Consider the following 8,775-nt stretch of genomic DNA (forward strand, 5'->3'; position numbering starts at 1 on the left):
AAATTTCTTGCAGTACACACACTGATCAACAGATAAATTCGAACGAGTAACGAGTATCATTACCTCTAGAAGGTGGGCCATAAGCTTGAGCCAACATAACCTTTGTTTTTAACTCTTTAGACTTTTTATCCTCATTACTTTTAGCTTCTAATTCTTGTCGCTCAAAATAATGAGCCATGGTTAAGAGAGAAAACGGAGAAGAGGTAGTCCATGAACTCTCACTGGCCTTTAGGCGACTTGCTATTCCTGGCAAAAGGTTTGCGACATTATTTATCGACAAACAAATGCCTACCCGTGTCATCTGTCAATGACTGGCCACTAAAATTGAGGAATGCTTCTTCAAAGCGTGTGAAGAAGTCAGAAACTGATTCATCTACCTTTTGCTTGCAAGACGCTAACACTGTCCAAGCTATCTTTTTAGAGGGAATAATCGTTTTTAGCTTAACTAATATAGCTGCCGGAAGATTTAAAATTAACTGACACGGTTTCTGTGCAAGTTCTCAATCTTCATCTAACTGCTCTAAATCTTTCCATAACACTCCAAAGGTCGCACAGTCATCAACTTTACGCACAGTTCTCCACATATCAGGCGATAATATTAATCCAAAAAACAAATCAATATCAGGTAAAGTCATAGTGCAAGAACTAATTGCACACTCAACTTCCTCATAAAAGGCTGCTGGATTCTTTCGCGGATCAGGCAATGCATTTTTAAGGGCCATAACATCTGCTCTATTCCAACACAATTATAAATAAAATACCCTTTGGCATCTATAGAAGGCTTATCATCATTGGTACCCGTTCCTTTAGGAGGAACATACAAAGGCGCGGCTTCCCGCATGGGTTTCACATTAATTACAACATTCTTATCTGTTTCAGGAGTAGAAGTTCGTGCCATGCTGACATGGGATTTTTGTGCAGCTGCATCTGCTGCTTTTTTCTCCTCTCGCAAACGGGCTGCGTCAATAAGCACTTTAACCAAGCGTCTGATCGTGTCAGGCACCTGGGAAAAGACAAAGAGACCGTCACGTAATTGTTTACAATCCGCTGCTACATCATCGGGCTCCATTTCTACCGAATGTTAATGTTAATTGGAAATTTATTGAGCGCTCGTACGCCCGGAGGCTTCATGGCGCTATAGAAAATGAACCAAGCAGGCAGACAATAGAAGGAACTGTGCTATCAATAGTGAGCTTGAGTGAAGAGCCAGGTTTTCAGAGAGTGTCTGAAACTGAGGATGTTATCGTTGAGTTTTATATGGAGGGGGAGAGAGTTCCAAAGACCTGCAGCAAGGTGGTCGAAACAACTGCCTCCAAGGCGTTTCCTTTTAAATGGGGGTACGATCAGAAGTGATTTATAGGTCGAACGGAGATGCCGGGAAGGGCAGTATTTTTTGAATAGATCTCTGATGAATAAAGGGCCAGAGTCATTCAGAGACCTGAACAGTATGCACCCGGCCTTGAAGGACACACGCTGCTCAACTGGCAACCAGTGAAGCTGTTTAAGGCCAGGTCTAATAGATTGCCTCCTAGGTATATTCAAAAGAAGCCTGGCGGCTTGGTTCTGAACAAGCTGGAGACGTTTGAGCTCTCCAATTTGTAGGCCGAGATAGAGGCTGTTAGAAAAGTCAAGCCTGGACAGAACCAAGGAGATGACAATCTGTGCGAGGGCTGCTGAGGAAAAAAAACGAGCGATTTTTTTTATTTTCTTCAGTTGGAAGATACTGGAGGATACCACCGCTCCAACCTGTCTTTTTAGCGAGAGATCCTCGCTAATAAGGATACCTAGGCTCTTGACCACAGTTGATTTAGATGGGGGGACTCCCATACTAATGGGCCAGAAGCTGGAGTTCCAACTAAGTGAGCTCTGTCCGGGCAAGACCAGCTCGGTCTTGCCCGGATTGAGCTTCAGATGACTGCAGCTCATCCAACTCAGTATGTGGGACATAGTTCTTTGGAATTCAGCCACTGAGTCCTGGGTGTTAAGAGGAAAGATGAGCTGCAAGTCATCCGCATAGTTGAAGATGGTTACGTTTGCATTCCGGAGCGAGTGCAAAAGAGGGCGTAGGTAAACATTAAAGAGCAGGGGGGACAATGAGGAACCTTGTGGTACCCCGCAGGTGGTAGATAAGGTGGGAGCAGAGAACGAGCCCAATCTGACCGATTGAGTGCGGCCCGTGAGGAAAGAGCGGATCCAGCTAAGCGCAGGACCCCTGAGACCTGCCTGTTCGACACGGTCGACCAAGATGGTGTGGTCGACCGTGTCGAATGCAGCAGAGAGGTCCAGAAGCACAAGCGTTTCCTAAATCGTTCAATAACCTCTGCGGCAAATGTATCGGTAAAATATATTTGCCCCCTTTCCTGCCAACCTTTTATACTATCTAAAAGTTCAGAAGCGGTGGCAGTACTACGAACAGCTTTACGCGCAGCAGATCTAATGTCAGATGCACGCCCAGCAGATAACATTGAACGAGTTTCTCAAGCTCTGTCCTGGTCTGTAAGAGAGTCCTCATCTGACTCATAAGGAGCAGTAGGAAGAGTATACGGAGGTGGACAACGATCTAATAAGTGAGAATCATCTTGGGGTTTATTAAGAATAGGATAAAGAGGTCTATGAACAGCGTATTGGCCATTTACCTGTAACTGACGCTCCCTATCTTCCCTCTCTTTAAATTCTTCAATTTCCCTTTTTTTCATTTCCAATGCTTTCGCATGAATACTCTTTCGCTGTTCTTTTTCAATCAAGGCTTGCTTACGCTTCATTCGCTCACGCACTTCTTTCTCCCACACTCGCACACAGTCAAACATATATTGCCTAGCCTTTTGCTTAAACATCCGTTGCTCCACATACTGAATCTTTCGCAAATCAAATGACCCATGCATAGGCCAACGCAACTCAGGATCTGTACTAGTATATTTATTCCATAACGTGCTGTACATTATGGAAGAAATACCATACTTAACATACATGTCCCTATTAGGAGTCCCCTCCGTGGGAGCCGGTTGCGCTTCGTTGGGTCTCAAATTGGTACCACTACAAAAGCAACACATCCTACGAAGTGTACTGGAAACAGGCATGCCAAAAATACTGCAAAATATGCAGTATTATAATCAAAAGTAGCGCTTAAGGTACTCTTCGTACGTTGGGCCATTCAAACAAATAAAAATAGAAAAAAACTCATTACCTGCCTATATGTATTGCAACACATATATAGTTTGTCAAACGAAATTCAATATTGACCAATCATACAAACAAAGCCGCAGTAAGGGTTAATAAACTACCTTGCCTGTCAAAGGCATCAAACCAACAGCAAGTGCCGCAAAACGGCTCTTACCAATCAAATGGTGTCCAGGTTCCAACTGCCAAGTTCTCAAATCGACCAAATGGTCCCTGCACGGCGAATCAACAGAAGAGATCTCAGTCGAGGACCGGCGCCACCTGGATGGTCAGATCAGAAAGAAAGGAAAAACGCTGTGGGTGCCAAGACTCTGATCTCCTCAGGCACCGATCGTGTCCAAAGCGAGATTCCAATCCTTCATCGCGACCAGCCCTTTGGGCATCCGAGTCGCGGATGAGCCCCGAGTTGAAAGCGTTAATTTGTGGTGGTGAGCCTCAGCAAGGCCTACCAGTGCAAGGGATTCGCCCTTCTCTGCACAGAGTCCTCAGACCAATAGGAAGAAGTTGGCACAGAAACTGGATTAGAAAATACAGAGTTTATTAAACATCATGAGGTGGAACTACATACACACAGCACCCTTCGGTAATGCATGAAGTAGCACACTGAGTGGAAGGAGCTTGGTCCTTTAATACCCACACAGGGGCTGAAATGAAGGCGGTACAAAGTACAGAATGCTGGTTTCAAATACATATAAGGTCATACAGAGAGTGTGCTAGCAACAAGTGGGTGGGGCTGACAGTTAGCTAATTCTGGTGGACACATCCTGACAGTTACAAGTTGAGGACAGTTGTAAGCTCAACTGAGCATGTGCGAAGCACAAGAGGCTACATATATCTCGTCTCTAGGCAGATATCAAGAGCAGTTGACAGGAAGGTAAGACAGAGCACATGGCAAGCACATGGCAAACAAAATGGCTAACAGAAATACAAAATGGATTCTGAAAAATGGACAAGATAGTCTCTAAATACAAGATGTCTTCTGCTAATGCTTAACCTAATCGCTGCTAAATTACAACAGTTCTACCCACATTGGAACTTTGAGGCTGCATACAAACATTGCGCTTCTGAGAAGCACATTCGGTACCCTTCTAGTCAAACCATACATTATTGTCTTCAGCTCTTCCAAAGAAATATTCTTGTGCAGAGAGCTAAGGCATCGAGCTGAGGCAAACTCCAACCGCTTCTGCTATATTGAAACTGAAGCTCCTGCATCAGTGAATTCTACATTACATGTTACAGTTCCATGTGACATGAATAAAAGCTATTAGACATGAATGACTAAATTGTATAATGAAAATAAATGTAGGATACGATTACCACACTGTGCCAACCAGTTCCTAAACAATGTTGTGCTTTTTGTATCTTGATCACCAGCTTGTGAGCACAGGCTAAAGAAGAGTAAATTTGTGTGAACGGGCTTTGTGGATAACAGGCAGGCAGAGAGAGACGTATGCACAAAGAATAGACATGGTTTCAAAATGGATGTCGAGTTTAGGCTAATTTAGCAAGTAAATAGCGTATTTGCATAGGCCGTACATCACCAATCCCGGGTTAGAGTGGAGATGTAAGGGGCAGTAATGAAAGCAGAGTTCAAATGCGTGAGCATACTTAGAAAGTTATTATATGAATATAATTCAATTTAAGTGTATTAAAAAAATTAAAGTAAAAAGTAAAAAAAGTTGGAATAAATCAATCCAAGAATAACGTGAACTTCTTACAAGTCTTGGAGATTGCAGTACGGAAGTTCTTCAGCAACTTGAGATGCGTAATGTTCCAAGAGGTCATTATTGCCATTGTGTGAGAAAAGCGAAGCGATCCTATTCATATCCTCGAAGGGACAATTTGAATTGGCAGACAATCTGCGATGTTGTCAAAGGTCGCATGTTGCAGGAGATCTTTCGCAGCTGCGCAGACATCCCCTTCCGCCACAATATTTTTTTGCATTACATTCATCATTGCTCCACTGCCTGAACAATCAAGTTCATGGTTTCCAAGATACTCGATTACTTGCTTGATATCGGGAGCCATTGTTGTGATGTTGGCAAGGCATAGATCCATTCGCCAGTCGAATGAGCAAGTTTTGCAATAAAAAGATGGTTGAACGCAAATTGCAAATGTGTACATGAATGTCATGGTGTAGCTGACTCCGATAATGGAGAGAGGCAGGCAGATGAAAAGTTGTTGCTTTTTTGATAGTATTGATGTAGCTTCGCATAGAGGTGTATTCTGTCGTACATTGTTGTTAGCACAGGGAGCGCAGCCATTCTTTAGAAGCAAAAATAGTAGTAGGATGGCTGCAAAGAGAGCGAGAATTACGGGCACTGTTCCTGTTATTCCATAGATGATCGAATAAATGAAGTCTGGTATTATACCAAAAACTGTTTGAAAGAGTGTGAGAAGGCCGGGGGAGACAATAGAATGTGTGAACGATTGGAAACAGACACCATTTATTTATTTATTTATGCGATTTTATATAGCGCAAACTTTACCCGAAGGTGTCAGAGCTCTTTACATAAGAACCAGTTGAAAAACATAAGGACTTAGGATTACATGCGTTACATAAAGGATACAAACAGAAAAAATTGCTAATGTACAAGATGTAAAGTCACACAAGGAGGAGATACAAATGGATATACTCTAAGAGTCACATAGGAATGGTAGATCGTACAAAGGTCTGCTGCATATACTAGTGATTAGAGTTATCTCTATATACATAGGGAAGGGATACAAATGGATATACTCTAAGAGTCACATAGGAATGGTAGATCGTACAAAGGTCTGCTGCATATACTAGTGATTAGAGTTATCTCTATATACATAGGGAAGGGATACAAATGGATATACTCTAAGAGTCACATAGGAATGGTAGAGAGCACAGCGGTCTACTGCATATACTAGTGATTAGAGTTATCTCTATATACATAGGGAAGGGATACAAATGGATATACTCTAAGAGTCACGTAGGAATGGTAGATATACAAAGGTCTACTGCATATACTAGTGATTAGATTTATCTCTATATACATAGGGAGGGGATATGACTGGATATACTCTAAGAGTCACGTAGGAATGGTAGATATACAAAGGTCTACTGCATATACTAGTGATTAGAGTTATCTCTATATACACAGGGAAGGGATACACATGGATATACTCTAAGAGTCACATAGGAATGGTAGAGTACAAAGGTCTGCTGCATATACTAGTGATTAGAGTTATCTCTATATACATAGGGAGGGGATACAAATGGATATACTCTAAGAGTCACGTAGGAATGGTAGAGTACAAAGGTCTGCTGCATATACTAGTGATTAGAGTTATCTCTATATACATAGGGAGGGGATACAAATGGATATACTCTAAGAGTCACGTAGGAATGGTAGATATACAAAGGTCTACTGCATATACTAGTGATTAGAGTTATCTCTATATACCGAAAAACACTGTTCCATGAAGTGGGGTCGGAGGGGGGATGCAGTCACAGCACCCGGGGTGGGGGGGGACAGAGAAAAGCAGGAAAGTGAGACAAACAAGAGAGGGAAGCAGATAGTAATGAGTGAGACAGTGAGGAGTGTGTCAGAGGCAACAGGCGAGACAATAGAAAGATCGCAAGGACAGAGGGGGGAGGTCAGAGATCACTAAAATGGGAGAGGAGAAAGGTAGAAGAAGCGAGTCATAAAAGAAAATGGCGAGGAGCACAAAGGTCCAAGTCCAAAAGTCCAGGAAGAGGGCTGCCATAGCCAGCAAGTCCGGGGGTGGAGAGAAAGTCAGTCCGCAATAAAGTCACAGCCTCATCATCCATGAGGAGCTGGGGAAGAGGAGATCAATCCGGAGACCAGGGTTCAGGGAAGAACATAATGTGATGTGAACGTAAGGTCAGACCAATGAGCACAAGGAGATCCAACATCACCACTAGGATCAGACGGAGAGCTATCACAGTCCCGCCTTCTACTGTGACCAAGCCAATCAGCAGGTACCGCTTCATCTTCTTCTTCCTTTCTCTCTTCTTTCGGGAAGCCTCTGCAATTTCTGATGGTTGCTCCTTGCGCTCCTTCAGGCTCTCTGACAACGAATCTTCAAAGACCTCCAAAGCATCCTCAGAAACACACAGCAGCCGTGTGATGTGAGTGATCAACACCCGGGCACGGGCATCATAATACCCATCTCCCAGCGAAAAGGTGACAAGATCCTGAGTGATGAGGGCAGGGTTCACTTTCATGGCTGACTCTTCAAGGAGCATCTTGGTGAAGGTGTCAGTGCCCTCTCCTCCCAATCCACTAGCAAATGCCTCCATGGCGGGAAGTACAGAATCCGATAACGCCAACCACATCACCAAGTCCTCAAGAAACTCTGTACAGAAGGATCTTTGCTCCTTTTCAGGGAAGAGCTGGGCCATGGTGACTCCACAGAGACCGGCATAGGCAAAGCGGGCAGGCTCGCTCAGCTGCCTGCCCAGCACAACACAGGAGTCCGTATCGTCCTTCATGGCAGGGCTGTCACCACTCTGCAAAATCTACCTGCTGCTCTCAGCCCCTACATCCAGCTCCGTGCAGTCCGCGGCTGCTGCTGAGTCAACGGTCCTCGACCAGAAGAGGCCTCCACGGTCGGTCACCCGCGCTACCCTTTTCTCGGCCGGGCCCGCACTAGGAACCCGGGCTTATGTCGCGGCTGGGACAAGGTCTAATACCAGAAACTGGACATTATCTAGTACATGAGGCCATGCTCCCAAAATTCCATGCGATAGTTAGTAGTTCTTGGGGATAACGTCTGGTTTCCATAGTCAGAATCCTGCACAGTCCATCACATGGATACAAATGAGGGGACAAAAAAAAGGACACACAGTACCTCAGCAGTAGGAGAAGTATCGACGGTATTGACCACCCGAGGAGGAGGAGACAGAGGGGTAGCCCAGCCAAGCCTCTTCCGGACACTGACGGGCAAGGACGGGCCCACCCTTGGCCCGGGCTTTGCCAGGGTGCGCCGCGTGCGTCCCGCGAAGCGGGAGCCGCAAGTGGTTTTAAGCACCTCCGGGCGCACAGGACAATGACAGTGCCTCCAGGCACGACAAGCTGCAAGTCAGTCTGGGAGCTGGAGTCTCCCCCTGGTGAGCTCTCTGCTGGCCGGTAATTAGGTGTGCGGGTCCCGCGAAGCGTGAGCCGCAAGTGGTTTTAAGCGCCTCCGGGTGCACAGGAGGATGACAGTGCCTCCAGGCGCGACAGGCTGCAAGGCAGTCTCGGAGCTAGAGTCTCTCCCTGGTGAGCTCTCTGCTGGCCGGTAATTAGGTGCGTGGGTTAAAAAACAATCAGGAAGGGGTGAGTGAAAAAATGGATGAGCTAGAGGAAGCAACATGGAGAACAAGTGAGGGTTGGGGCAAAGTGAATACAGCACATAGAAGAGAGCAAGACAACTCATGCACTCATACAGACTGTTTAGAAGAAAAGAGAAAAATAGTTCCCTGAATGCAAGCAACATCATGAGTGGAAGTTTGCTAATCAGCCAGTTAGAATACTGTAGGAATGAAATGCTCCTGGGTGTAATAAACACAAGACTAGGGAAGAAAGCCTTCAAATTAACAGCAGAGAAGACAATAAAACCATG

General features: G+C 44.9%; 1 pseudogene; it reads right to left on the reverse strand.

The window, feature by feature from the left end:
• Positions 1-7,000: 7,000 nt before the first annotated feature.
• LOC144824210 (transmembrane and coiled-coil domain-containing protein 4 pseudogene) lies at positions 7,001-7,777 on the reverse strand (annotated as a pseudogene).
• Between the last annotated feature and the right edge of the window lie 998 nt (positions 7,778-8,775).

The sequence above is a fragment of the Lissotriton helveticus genome, chromosome 3_1 (assembly GCF_964261635.1).
Source record: "Lissotriton helveticus chromosome 3_1, aLisHel1.1, whole genome shotgun sequence".
In the NCBI taxonomy this organism is placed as follows: Eukaryota; Metazoa; Chordata; class Amphibia; order Caudata; family Salamandridae; genus Lissotriton; species Lissotriton helveticus.